We start from the raw sequence: 14,909 nt of genomic DNA on the forward strand, positions 1-14,909 counted from the left end.
GCAACCTCAAGTAGTTGCCCTCTGGTAACCAACGACCTCCAGAGACAGATACTGACAGAACTTGTCAACAATAATTAACATTTCTGACTGATGTTTAATATTGAACTTCAGCCTCAGAATCTGTAGCCATTTCAAGAAATTAGCTCCAAACTTTATTTCTGGTGAGAACTAATAGTTGTGGTTGAGGGGAAATAGGTCCTGAGGCTTCCCTAGACCCACGCAGATAGAACTGTCAACCCTTTGGATCTGGTTAGGCTCAATTTCGAGGATCGCACACTGATGATCGTATGAATACTACAACCCCCTGTACTTACTAACTTGGATTTTTTGTAAAAATAATAAATAGCACTTACCGAGATTCAGCTGCAGCTTTCCTGCTCTGGTCTCCGGTCCGCGTCCTCCGAGTCCCGGCAGTAATGAAGGGAAAGCCACCCATAGGTAGACTTTGTTTACTACAGCTGGCTGGCTTTTCCTTCATTAGTGCTGCAAAAGCAAAAGCCAGCACAGGAGGGCCTCCATTTCACAAAATGGCGGCGCCCCTGTGCTTGCTTTTTCGAATTTTGAGCTTGAATAGCTCAAAATTTTACATAGGAAGTTTTAAAACAGAGGATGCTAGTATATTTTTTTTTATGTGGCCTATCTATTTTTTAAATAAAAATTTTTACTAGACCATCCCTTTAAGTCGGGAGGAAGGGAGGGAGTGGGGAAAGGGTACGTTTTGTTTTTGGGGGTGAGGTATGGGAGGGGAGGCAACAGGGAGAAACCACCTGTTGCCTCCCCTCAATCAAGACAGTGCCACCTGGAGGAGGGCCTCGGGTGGCTGGAAACAGCCTGTGGTATGCAGCATATTCTCTCCCACTGTTCCAGCCACCTGAACATCTGAGCACCCATCCCTGGGTGCAAATGCAGCGTCATCCTTGCAGCGGAGTAATAAGACGGGAGGCGGCGACCAGCCACAGGCTTCTCCTATACCTGAAAGCTCCCACTCCCTTCCCTGTGCTGGTCCTTCCTTCTGCATCCCTTTGAGCCCTGGCCCTAACCTACGTACTCGACCAATTGGAGACTGTCAAGTACAAGTATCAGAGATGTCCTTAATGTACATGTTGATCATAGTGATGCAAGGGACGGTGACTGTCACAAATAGCACACTACAGCTACCTGACATACAGCTCTTCATAGAATCCCTACAATGATAAACTCTGCCCATTAGTAGGACTGTTTGATTGAACAAGAGGGGATAATACAAAGGGGAGATTATTTCACAGGGTCAGGTAAATAATTCCCATGTGCAAAGAGACAATATTAATCATTTTGATTGTCTTTTTGCACATGGACTGCCTGTGAACCTCAACCTCTTCTAATTATATGTGGTTTTCTTAGTGCATTTTCCTGCCCGAAACATTTTTATTTTTATTTTTTTTATAATGCGCTTAATACCTGAGTTTGGTTTCTAAGCGAGGATCCGGGATTCAAACCTCTGTTGCTCTGCGTGGTCTTGCTTCCAAGACCAGCACATTGCCCCTGTGCTATCCTCCGTTCATGTGCTACAAGTCACCCCACTGGCCTCCCCCTGGCCTCTGACTCGCCTCACCCATCCTCGCCATTTGTTTGTCATTTGGAGGTGAGGCTCAGGAATCTTGTTCGGTGTCTACACAGACTAGTGAAGGTGGGTGGGCGAGTAACTGACTCAGAGTCCCAGTTTCTTTTGGTGCTTCTAAAGATAATGGGCCTCATTATTAGTTTGGTGGTATCCCGCCGGTAAATCCAGTGAGATACCACCAAACGGACCTACCGTTACCGGCGCCTGATCTTCCCGAATTACCGGATGATTACAGGTGCCGGCAACTGTAGGTTAATCCCCATTAGATGGAGTCCAGGATTGCTGGTATTAGCGGTGTCGGTAATGCGGGATGTTTTTTGCCGGCTGGGTGCCTGACTTACCACTAGCTCTTGGCTGGATGTGAATCAGGCCCACACAACAGAGTATTATTGCACTAATAATATTCTGCATTTCGCCAGTGAGGTGATTCCGTTTACAAGGTGTTCTGTGCCCTGCCACCTTTCTATGATTTTCCCTTGCCACTTAATACCGGATTCCCAAACCCCTAAAACTGGAGCAAATCTAAAGATGCATGGAGCATCTCCGAGATGCGCGTATATTTGTGTGAATAATATTTGCACGTCCGCACCTTGGAGGTGCTCCAACCATCTCCATGTTTGCTCCACTTTTAGGCATTGTGAATCAGATATAAGGGAGCTGCTGGTGCAAATTGCAGATGCTCACAGGCGCCTTCTCTTTTGCTCCAATGCAAATCTTGAAGCATCAGGTCCAAAGAGTTTTCGCCCATATTGCATAAATGCTGGCATACATATAAACCTGGCATACATATAATAACCAGATGTGGATGGCATCTTCTGTCTATGGGCCTCATTATAATTTGGGTGGTGCAGTAAAAATGCAGCGGTAGTACCGCTACTGCCACATTACTTCACCGGCCAACTATATGACTTTGGCGGTGAGGTGGAGGAAAAAAACTCCAGCAAAATGCGGGAGGTAATTCCGCTGCCGTACTGACAAAATGCATTCATTTCGGTGGTATTACAGCTGGCGGTAACACTGCCAAAATCCCTATGGAGTCCATTAATTGGGACAAACACCGCCAAACCACCACTTGTCATCCGGCGGTTAGACCGCCAGACTAAGTGCCAGTAACAGTAATTCCGCTCGATGTTATCTGGGCAAGTTTGCCACTGAGGTACCACCAAACTTGTAATGAGCTCCTACGTGTGTAACAGTATGCACTCTCTGTGAGTTGCAGTATGTCCACCACAATGGTATGCACTTAAACCTGCATAACTTTCCTTCAGAGGGAGCATAGTGTAGGGCAAGAGCCAGCAACCCTTGGCTCTCCGTATGCTTTGGACTGCAATTCCAACCAGCTACTCAAGCAATCAATGGTGAGCGATCCTGGGAGTCGTAGTCCAAAACATCCAGGGAGCTGCAGGTTGCAAAGATCCCTGCGGCAGGGCAATCTGAAGAGGATTCCAGCCACACAAAAAAAACAGGCCTGATTATGCGGTTTTGTACGATCAGACCGAAAAAAAGGTCCGACCATACTAAATGACCGAAAAATGCTACCACCAAAGGTTCCAACACCAAAAGTTCGAACCTTTGGTGGTAGCACTGTAGGTAAGTAAAAAAAAAAACAAAAAAAAAAAAGACTGCTGGTGCTGCAGGGTGTCCTCCGCAACACCCCGCTCATTATACTGTGTGGCATGTGAGCGGGGTGTTGTGGGAGACACCCCTGCAAAAAAAAAAAAAAAACAGGGCTGCCGGGGTTTCCCCCGCAACCTCCGCTCACTATACTATACTTTACAGTATAGTGAGCGGGGATTGCGGGGGAAACCCCTGCAGCCCCCATAGTATGTAAGTGTGTTCGCATGAGAAAGGTGCAAACTTTTGGTAGTTTGCACCTTTCTCATGCAAACTTTCCGGCTGTGGCAAAATCAGCTGCGGCCGGGTCACTTAGAATCTGATTATGCATCAGGCTGTAGTGGGCCCATCCAGCATATATGTTGTGTTTGCCTACTGGCTATACTCCATGCAAGCGGCTAGAAAATGCATCATTGCTCTATCACACCTCAGAATAATTTGCAACCATTACTACATAAAACCTTATGCTCTTAAAGAAATGTTTGTGTGGATTGGGGTAGTACATTTCACAATTTGGAAGCCCTCCCAATGAGGGGTCAGGCTTGCTCGATACGCAAGCTCCCAAATTCCAGCTCCCAAATTCCAGCACCATTTTTCAAAGTCATGAGTCAGAGAGTAAGTAGTCCCAAATACATCTGAAAACGGCATGGAACTTAGGGGTACAGCCGGTCATCTATGTAACCAACTAAAACTATGCCATCCCAAGTAAAACAACTATGAACAAACTCTTGAGGATTCTGTGAAAGGATGAGGATGTATCTGACTGTTTGAATCAGGCCTTAAACAATAATAATGAGCATTCGTCATGGCGCTGCATGCAGGACTTTCTTGCTTTTAAGTACTGTCAATACAGCTTGTTTGTTTGTTTATTTATTTATTGTGCGCGCCAGACCCTGGGGTAGCAGGGTGCATCAGAACAAGTAGGTTTACAGCTGGGTTACAGAAGTTACAAGTATACAGAACATGGAAAAACTAATTTTCTTAGCACCACAGGGTGAGGCAAGAACAAGTACAGAAGATGCTCAGCCAAACAGTCATCATATAGCTAGCGTTAACATAATATCAAGTCAGTCTATATCAGAAGCAGAGGTAGGTACGCGGGGAGAGTGCAGGTTACATAGCATTCTCAGTGAGCCATTTTATTGTGTTCTTTCTGAATTTGTTGAAAGTTTGGTCAGATCTAAGTGCATGAGGTAGGGAGTTCCACAATTGAGCTGCCTTGACAGGGAAGCTGGATCCTCCAATGGTGGTTAGTTTAAATCTGGGCACTAAGAGACAGTTGGGGCTGACTGTTCTTGTGAGTCTAGTAGGGTTTTTTTATTAAATCGTTCTGTTAGGTAGCAGGGGGCTTTATTATTTAAGCATTTGTGGATGAGGGATGCAGCTTTGAGGTTGATTTTTTCTTGGATAGATAGCCATGTGTATTCCCGTCTTATTTCAGAGATATGTGCTCTTCTGGGAATACTTAGGGCCGCTCTAAGTGCATTATTTTGGAGCACTTGTATTCTGTTGATTATTTGTTTGGTTGTCCCTATGTAGAGGGAGTTACAATAATCTAATTTTGATAAGATAAGGGCTCTGGCTAGGATAAGACAACTGTCATCTGATAAGAAAGGTTTCCCCGCTCGTATTAATTTACATGTATAGGCCGAGGATGAGGCCAATGAGTTCACCTGTTTGGTAAGGGATAAGGTCGAGTCAAGGTAAAAACCTAGGGTTTTTACTTCTTTGGGAACCTTAATAGTGTTCCCATCGATGATAAATGCTGAGTAGTTTCGGTTGAGTTTAGAGATGCGAGCTATGGTGGCCATGATGATGAGTTCTGTTTCGTCATCGTTTAAGCATAGGCCGTGGTTGGCCATCCATGCCTGAACGATGCTATAGACTCTGTTCACCAAAGCCAGATCTTCTCCTTAATCCCCGGTAAGTGGTAGGAGAATCTGGGTATCGTCTGCGTAGTTAGTGTAGGTGATACCCAGATTGTCAAGATCGTCAAAGAGTGGCTTGGTGAAGATATAGAGTGTTGGCGAGACACAGGATCCCTGGGGCACTCCGCAGGTGATGGGTATTGGGTCTGCTGCCGCTGAGGGGGAGAACACCCTCATGGTTCTGTCACTAAGGAATGACTGAATCCAGACTATGGCCTCCACTGAGAAGTGGGCCGCAGAGTCCAGGTGATTGCACAGGACTCTATGGTCCACCAGGTCAAAGGCAGCTGAGAGGTCTAGTAGGAGGAGGAGAGCCAATTTACCCTCGTCTCTGAGTGAGTCTATTTGGGCCTTTAAGTCGATAAGAGCAGTCTCTGTGCCATGTTGAGGTCGGAAACCGGATTGGCGGACGCCGAGGAGCTGGTTCACCTCAAGGAAGTTCTGAATTTGGGTGTAGGCTACCTTGTCTAGAATTTTTAGTAAGAAAGGTACCATAGTGATGGGCCTGTAATTAATGGGAATGTTGGGGTCCAGTGTTTGTTTTTTCAGAAGGGGGAGTACCCAGGATTCCTTTAAGTTGCGCAGAATGGTGCCCGTAGTAAAGGAGGCATTGATAGGTTTGGTGATAAAGGGAGCTAGGTCTCTAGCAGCGTCCTTGATCAGTTGTGCTGGGCATTGGTCACCTTTGCAATTAGATGGTTTAAGCTCTTTGTACTGCCCAATCAGGCTGGTCTCGTGCGAAAGGAGCACACTTAACTTGTGAGTTATCTACCCGGATGTAAACATCCATCCAGCAGATCCGATCATTACAAAGATAATGTTTGTGGTATTACATGAAAATAATAAAATAAACCAAGGGTGCTGGCTTCCAACCGAGATTACAGGGTTTAGCACATACACTTCCAGTGAGTTGGTGTCTAACAAAGTCAATAGATTTCTAAATTGTTGTGTGGTGGATATTATGGACAAACTTTACCCTTTTGTAATTGCTTGACCAGCTAAGATCAATGGTCTGAAGGGCTGCCCAGAACAATGCCAGAGGTTAAGATGTATTCTAAGCCTTCCAGCCATCACCTCTTTTGTTTTGCTATTGTCACCCCGAGTGGGAAGAGTATGCTCTGACATGGGTCCCGTGCCTGCTCGGCCTAGACACCCAAGATACTACTCACTGATGAGGCCCAAGAAGGCCGAAACATGTCTGCGGATGCTTGTGGTTTTGTGCAGAAGGGATGTGACCTAGCAGTTCCTGGCTGGACTGCCCCTTTTTGGGGTGGGACCAAGCATGATTTGCATATGGTCTTTTCCATTTTGAAATGGCTTGGCAGGCAAAGAATGGTGGTCTGGAGGGTTGCCTATCGCAATGCCAAAGATTAAGATTTATTCTAAACCTTCCAGCCATCACATCTTTTGTTTCGATATTATAGACTAGACACGTGCCTGGCACATAAAGGCAGTGCCACCAGGAGATAAACGTGTAGGAGGAATAGCAGCGCATGTTAGGATATGGATGTAAATTATCCAACGGCCCTTCACTTCAACGAACAGCAGAAGCCCCAGCAAGATGTGAGGGCAATGCCCCTTTTCATCGCAAGCCAGTCTCATCGAATCCCGTTCCCCCGCAAGTCTCGGCAGGATAGCTCAGGGGCAACGCGCTTATTACCCAGAAACCTCTCGGAATTAAGCACTTTAACAAATAACCTATTATATCATATCATGCTCGCCTTGAAAGGAATACGACACCGAGCACCACAGGTTCGATCCCCGGGTCCGCGCTTAGAAACCTCTGGGTATTAAGCACGTTATAAATAACCTATCATATCATATCAAGTATTTTACTGCAAATGTGTAGATTGGGGGTGGGTTTGGGTATATAGAAGGATGGGGGCATGTGGAGGGAGGGTGCGAAATTCCTGTGATGACATCACATCGATTCAAGCTCTTTCAAGCAGTAACATCAAACTTTGGCCTGCCAATGTAATTTCTATGCAGCCTGCTGATGACATCACATCGAACCGAGGTGGGAACCATGAAAACCATGATAGGGGAATGACGCACAACCCCATGTAACGCTGTTAAATAAGGGGTATACAAGCAGTAAAGAAAAGTCAAGAAATATATATTTTAAATCAGTTTTCATGATCCTGGTGACTTCTCGTTGAAAAATCAGCAGATATGGGGATGAATATGTACAGATAGATTGCCTACTGCCAAAGTCTAGCATGTCATTCGGGAGATGCTCAACCAGTCCTATTTTTAGTTTTGCCAAATTGATAGCACTTAAGCACCACCTATACACCACAACTATGGCAGAAGAGTACAGCTAGGAGGGTGATGTTGTGTGGAGCATAAACAGATTGCAGGTGTTGTTTGATTATTCACCCACCCATTAAATGCCCATTGCCACGGTAGTCCCTATGTCCGTTCCCATCCACTACCTGGCCCTTCTCATATAAAACAGATTCTCTTGTGATCTTTTGGAGGTAGCTCTTTCAAGCAGTAACATCAAACTTTGGCCTGCCAATGTCATTTCTATGCAGCCTGCTGAGAGTTAACCACCGCTGTAAATGGGCTACTGGTGTAATTAAAATGTCTTACCCAATAGTGACTTCAACCACTTGATTTATATCTGTTCCTTGCACTGAAGTCTTGTAATAAGCAGACAATGAAAAGGCCAATTCTTTAGGCTTGTGTGTAGGTATCAGAAAGGTATTCGCCCGGCATTGCTCTATTGTGCCTGAGGCCTAACCCCATTTGCCAGCTGTTGCCATCTTATGGCCAGGTAGTACCATTATGGCGGTGCCTGGCAAATGCTTATTGTATGCCTACACAAAATCCCAAACTGTTGGCTGTGCCACTGATTGGTTTCTCTTGCAGCCTAGAACGTGTAGTCCTGGATTTATAATGAGAAACCCTGACCTGTAAATCCTGAAATGCAAGGAATAAAAAGCACTGAATGAGCATCTCTGGATGGTATGGGGCATGTTGACATGTATATTTGCAATGTACCCTTAATACCATTAATGGTACGGCGGGCATCTGTACCAGCAAACAATTTGCTGACCCAAAAAGATGGGAGGGTGACCACCTATCCCAAGATTAAAGACCAAGGGTTATATATGTTACCGGCAATTATTAAAAGTAGTATAATGATGAGAGTTTATATTAATGAGGAGACACAGGTGCTGGCCCAGCAGGCCCCCAGAGCAAGTCTGACTACTGCAGGAGGGAGCTACTATAGAGGCAATGTGCAATCGTAGAAGCCTGTGGGGTAATCAAGGGGACTTGCGTGAAGCCCGGGAGGATAACTCAGGGGCAAAGTACTCTCCTTGGAAGCAAGACGACACAGAGTACCACAGGTTCGGTCCCGGGGTCCGCGCTTAGAAACCTCTGGGTAATAGCATGGGTAATAGCATGTTATTAAATAACCTATCATATCAAGCACAGGGAACGGGTCGGGGCTGATTAGCATCAGTGCGTCTTCGCGGTCCCTCTAAACAAGAGTCAAAGGGCCCCATTCAGAATGTTGTGGTGCCAGTATTTGCCTAATGCAAGTTACCGCCCAATTCAGGGTCCGTTCACATTTTTCACTGCCAGTAATAATAATAATAATTCTGCATTTATATAGCGCTACAAACCCTCAGGCATCTGGGCGCTTCTTATTATTACCCACGGTGTGTGGTGCTCATTTATCGACCTTGGAAGGATGAAAGGCTGAGTTTGGCCCCGCCGGGATTTGAACCGGCGTCGGCAGGCTCTGCACGATTGTCAAAGCAGCTTGATGTGCTATCTGACCGGCTGTGGGAATACAGGTGGTGGTATTCCAGGCACCCTTTTTCTGCCGGCAGTCTGTCTGTTTCCCTCCACCGCACAGGAGGCGATAAAAATTCCAAAGTGACACCTAACTTTTTTTAATTTTTTTTATTTTACCGAAGAGGAAGCGAAGGTACCTCCCTTAAAAAAAACGAAAACACGCCTGGAGACTGGGATGTTGTAAGGGGTGGGAGAAGGCGGTCTCTCCTGGCCCCTTTCACCACGTTAAGCATAAAACATTTGAAAGGACCCTATTGTGCATTAAAAAATGTATGGCAGTCCTCTAGACCACTACCATACACTAACAATTTCCAAAACGTTGAAGGTGTAAAATGTCATGTTTTAAACGCATTCAAAAGTTACTACTGACAGAGGGGGTATTTCTGAAATACGACCGGAAATACTAACTCCACCAGCGGTAAACTCTGAATTTGCAGATTTTCACAAACCATTGAGTGGGGGGGAGAAATCCACCCAACTCTAACAGCGGCCAGGAGTTTCTTAAGGCTTTCAGTCACCTCTTCCAGGGCCGGGGCCCAATTCATGCGAAACGTCTCTAGGAGCCTTGATGAAGCGGCAGCCGACCTTCAAGATCATCGGGGTCGTCTTCAGCAGATTTGTATCTATGCACAGGGATCAAAATTGGGATTTGTTCACCAGGAGCAAAAACCAACTCCTGTGTATCCAACATCATCCGTTAGACAGGAGCTACCTCTGGGGAACCAGGCGCTAGTTCATAGCAAATCCAATATGTGCGAAAGATGCAAACTCTAATTTATTGTCCATGTCAGATTATACAATATGCTTTAAATGTTCCTTGGGTGTGTTCTTTATTCACCTTTAAACACATTCCCACATCTGCACAGTTAACATCACATGGCTATGTTTCTATGGCACCACTTGCCGGGGGAGTCAAAAGTAGCTCCCGGTAGCTGTTGGTTTCAAGCTAGCCAGGCACCCCCCCCCTTGTCTATAACCAGGAGCAAAATAGCTCCCAGCGCCTGGCAATTCCGAACCCTGCATGCATAGCTATGCTGAGCAAGAACAGAACTATAGGGGTGAGCCTGGAGTGCACTGGGAGCCAATGCAGGCTTCAGGGATGTTCTGAAGTGGAGTGTTTGTATACCACATAGTGGGCGAGTAGCTGCATTATGCGTCCTCTCCATGCTCACAGTGGAGGCCCAAAGCCTGATGCTAGTTCGCTATTCTGCGAGTCGACCGGTCCAGTTCTTATTTGTTGCGTTGGCAAGTCCGGCTATAACTGTGATCCCTAGGAAAGCCGGCTAGATTTCAGCAGGCGTCCTACAAGGACTTGTGCCAGATATCAAGTTCTCTGTATTTGTTTACTTGCAAAGAGCATCTCAACGTGAAATGTTGCAAGGACGAGGCTTTGTGATGGCTTATCCTCTTGGCATGGAAAGTAGTTCTTGAGTTCAGTCTGGAATGCTGCTCTGGAGGCCATCCTGTTAATAGCCCTGTGGAGAGGGTAACACTCCAGGGCAGGGATGCAGGAGGGGTCAGCGAGGCAGCACAGGAAGCAGAAGTGAGATACCGAATAGGAGAGGGAAGGTCCCACACAAGACTTTGAGGTAACAGTATTTTACTCCCTAGACTGGGAAGTTCCTTAGGTAACTAAAACTCATTCTCAATCGGCAGATCTTTAGGTAAATAACAGTACAACACTTTTGGCATTTGTGTACGCACAGGAACATTTTCCAGACACTTGGGCCTCATTACACGGTAGGCGGTAAGGGTTTACCGGCACCAGTATTTTACCGGTACCGGTAAACCCTTACCGCCTTACTACGAGGTGCCTTTGCGGGTTGGTGATTTTAACGCCTGCTTTTTGCAGGCGTTAAAAACCAACCCGCTAAGGGACCTCGGAGCTAATTACGGCACCGCAATTTGCGGCACCGTAATTAGCGCCTTCCCCATTCCCATACAGCCCTATGGGGCAAAAATGGGAATGGGGAAGGGCAATGGGGGAAAGGGGAATTACCGCCCCGCCAACCTTGGAATAGGGCGGTAATTCCCCTTTCCACCAAGGCGGTGCTGGTATTTTACCGGCATGGACCAAGGTGCTAATAGCACCTTGGTCCACCCCCATCCGTGTAATGAGGCCCTGTCATAATTGTACCACCTGGCCTTAAGATGGCAATAGCTTGCAAAATGATTTAATACATGGGCATAGCCTGGCAATGATTAGACACGAGCTGAAACTGATTTTGCTAATGCTCCTTCGTTTTTAACAGAAATTGAGTACAAGGAACAGATGCAAGGACCCCCTCGTTGAAATCCTTGCATCTGTCCATGATAAAAACTATAACTTAGAAATAAAAGGACACATAATGCTTGAAGATTTTTCACATGCCCAAATAAACAGCCACAGAGGTATGTTTGGCACCACTTGGACAGTGGAGTAAAAGTTCATGGTCGTTTTTATGATTAAGCTGATAAGGCTTTTCTAGGCAACAAGTAAGCAGTGGAAGAAGTGCTCAGCAATTGTTATCCCTGGAGCCAGCATAGAGACTGCAGTGCTGGGTTAGTGTGTGCAGATTTTTTTCACATCAAGGATCTCTTGCTCCATGATTTCAGACCAATTAAGTGTTCGTCTCTGACATTTGAGTGCAACCTGAGGACACATTTTTAAATTCTGGCATGTAGGGCTTCGCCTTCCATACTTCTTAAATTGATAAATTAAGGACCTTGAAGATCCTCCTTTTCTCTCCTAACAACACGCTGTGATACCCGTGGGTTTGGGCGTGTAACAAATGCAATAAATAAAATAAATAAATAAGCAAATCAATGCCCAGGTAGCTCTATGTAGAGGATGATCCACTGGTCTTCAGAATCTCTCTCAAAGCCTGACAGTTCTAAAATGCTAAATACAAACCTGCACAGCACCCTGGAAAGACCAGACCAAAAAGCACTTTTAACCTCCAACCACAAAGGCTGGGACTCGAAGACCTACCAGAACCACTCAGATGAACCAGGGTCCTGCAACTCCCAAAGGATGGGCCACCTGGTTTTGAGCATAATAGCCATCACACATCTGGACACCAAGAGGGATCAGAGCACTACTCTCACAAGCGGGACAACATGGAGAATGGTCCTTTCTGGTCAGCCGCACAGAGATGTGCAATACATCTGGGCACAACATTTAAAATCAAGAAAACCTTGACGCTCGGTACCAAGTCAGGTCCGGTCAGTCTCCCCAACACACATAAGACACAGACACCACCCCACAATCATAAAATGGAACCGAGAACACTAACACCACCTCATCAAAACAGATAACAGCACCACTGAAACGCTACTGATTCGGTCTATCCCTAAAATGCTAAAATGACTCCTCAGGAGCTCCAAATCACGTTCCTCGTCCCCAAACTTTCAAACCTACTAGCACCTTTAAGTCACACAGGACTGTAACACACACGGCGGATGTGTGCCTGCTTGCACCATTCCAACCACAGTAAGCTTGGGGAGCAGCTCAGAGGTAATCACACAGCCTGTTACTTAGGGTTGGGCGATTTGGACCAAAAGGCATATCTCTATATTTTCGGGCAGTGTGGTTATATACATCTTGATATTGTTTAAATGGGTTAAATGCTCAGTTGTAAGCCACCAACTACATGTGAGTTGTCACAAACATTTAAGAAATGGATCAAAATAAAGTGGAAATAGAAGGTTCCTCTTCCTGTTTGAGAATACACACAGCTGTGTAGATATCAAAATGTAAATAAAGGAATTCTAGTATATGAAATAATGTATATATCTCGATGTTAACTATATTGTCTCATCCTGTATCGATTTTAAGAATACACCAAAACTCAATATATCCCCCAGCCCTAACTCTGTCCTCTGCAGAGGCTCTCCCAGTGCTGTCATCTAGTAAGTCTTGAGTTTTTCCTTCTATATAGAACACATACTCAAGTGTCATTGCCACAAAGACCCATACCAGCACTCATGACTCTGGTAGTTCTGGAAAGCACTCAGACTCATGAACACAACATTTAGGACCTGCCTCTCCCTTATAATCATCCCCTGCTTTTGTTTTAGCAAAACCACACAGACACCACACATTTCTGATGCACTATACAAGATTACTTTTCATTATACTACATTACGATTAATTTTGGTAATAACACTTATTACTGCACTTAGAATAATGAAGCACTCAATAACAATGGGATATTAATAATATTGTTAAGCTTTAATTTAATTTAATGTATTTATTTATATAGCGCTGGTCGCTCGCAAGTATCAGGGCGCTAACATATAGACAGTTGGTACAAAACATGTAATCACGGGACAATTCGCTCACGTATGTAGTTGGGGTTTTGTCTGGTACGCAGTGGTTTATTTGAAGAGGTGGGTCTTGAGTTTTTTCCGAAAGCTTGTGTAATTCTTTTCTAACCTGATAGGGAGGGGAATATTGTTCCACATCATGGCGGCCTTAGTGTTGAATGCTTTGTCCAATCCATTTGCTTTCTTAATCCTGGTTATCTTAATTAGGTCTTTAGGCTCTGACCTGAGTGCACGTCTTGGCACATACGTAACCAATTTACTTTTAAGGTAGAATGGAGCCTTCCCATAAATGCATCTGTGTGTTAGTGTCAAGGATTTGAATAGTATTCTGTCCTCCACAGCTAGCCAATAAAGCTTCCTTCTTTCCTCGTTGATGTGTTCCTTTCTTGTTTTATTCTTGATGATCCTGACTGCGCTGTTTTGGATTACTTGCCACTTGGCAATAAGTCGTTTGTTGGCTCCTAACATAAGGGCATTACCATAATCCAATCTTGATAGAATAGTTGCTATAGCTATCGTGGAGCAATTGGCTTTGCTCAGTTAAGGGCAAATTATTCTGAGGCGCTGTAGGTGATAGGAACAGTTCTTGTTTAGTTGGAGGACTTGGGCTTCTGCGCTCAGGGACGCATCCATGTACATTCCTAGCGTTTTTACTTTGTTGACCACCTTTATTAAAGAGTCATTTATGAGAAAAGATTGGTACTGGCTGTCATGTTTGGCACTGGCTTGATTTGATCCAAAGACCATCAGTTCTGTCTTTTTTGTGTTTAAGCACAGCCAATTGTTTTTCATCCAATTCTCGATGGATTTGTATAGCTCTTTTCACCTGTGCGCTATCCTGTGCATAGTCCCTGCTCAATTCGACCACAAGCTGGGTGTCATCCGTATAATTAATGAAAAAGGGTCCCAATTTGTCTAGGACTAAGCATAGGAATCTGATGTACAGGTGAAAGAGAAACGGGGGCAGTCTAGCCCCTTGAGGTACTCCGCATCTGATGATCTCTTCATAAGAGAAGTTGTTACCCCAATGTATTCTGGATTTTCTGTCCAATAGAAAAGATGTGAGCCAGCTAATTGCTTCAAACGAGCAGTTGGCTACCTTTGCCAGTGCAAGCTTGAGTTAATTGTGGTCTATAAGATCGAACGCTGCACTAAGATCTAACAATATAAGGAGCCCCAAATTCCCCTTTTCCACCACGTTTAAGATGTGGGACTGAAGGTCCAACGTAGTTGTTTCAGTACTCTGGGCTGAACGAAATTCAGATTGCTGACCGTATAATATACATTGTTGTCTTCCACATACGTTTGAAGTTGGGAGGTGGCAATTCTATCAAGTACCTTAAGTAAGAAATTGCAATTTGTTATTGGTCTGATGTTGCTTGGGTCTCTTTGACCTCGCTCATTTTATTTTTGCTAGTGGTGTAACAGTAAATGATTTAATGCTTTCTGGAACGTGACCATCCCGGAATGATGCATTCACCATTTTGGTAAGGAGAGGGGCGAAGATGTTTGCATTTCCCATGATGAGTTTTGGTGGGATGACATTTTTGGTGCATGTGGTAGGTTTCATTAGGCTCAGAGTTTTGAGTACTTCCTCTGTGGTGGCTTTTTTAAAGGACAAAGGCTCCTGTTGGCAGGGGATAGGAGCT

The 14,909-nt window shown here is 45.0% G+C and overlaps 1 protein-coding gene across 1 annotated transcript in view; it reads right to left on the reverse strand.

Annotated features, from left to right (window-relative positions):
- EDA2R (ectodysplasin A2 receptor) overlaps window positions 1-14,909 on the reverse strand; it is a 251,736-nt gene that overhangs the window by 167,999 nt on the left and 68,828 nt on the right. The gene's annotated exons all lie outside the window — the stretch shown is intronic.

Source organism: Ambystoma mexicanum, chromosome 5p (assembly GCF_040938575.1).
Source record: "Ambystoma mexicanum isolate Mex_15411 chromosome 5p, UKY_AmexF1_1, whole genome shotgun sequence".
NCBI lineage: Eukaryota > Metazoa > Chordata > Amphibia > Caudata > Ambystomatidae > Ambystoma > Ambystoma mexicanum.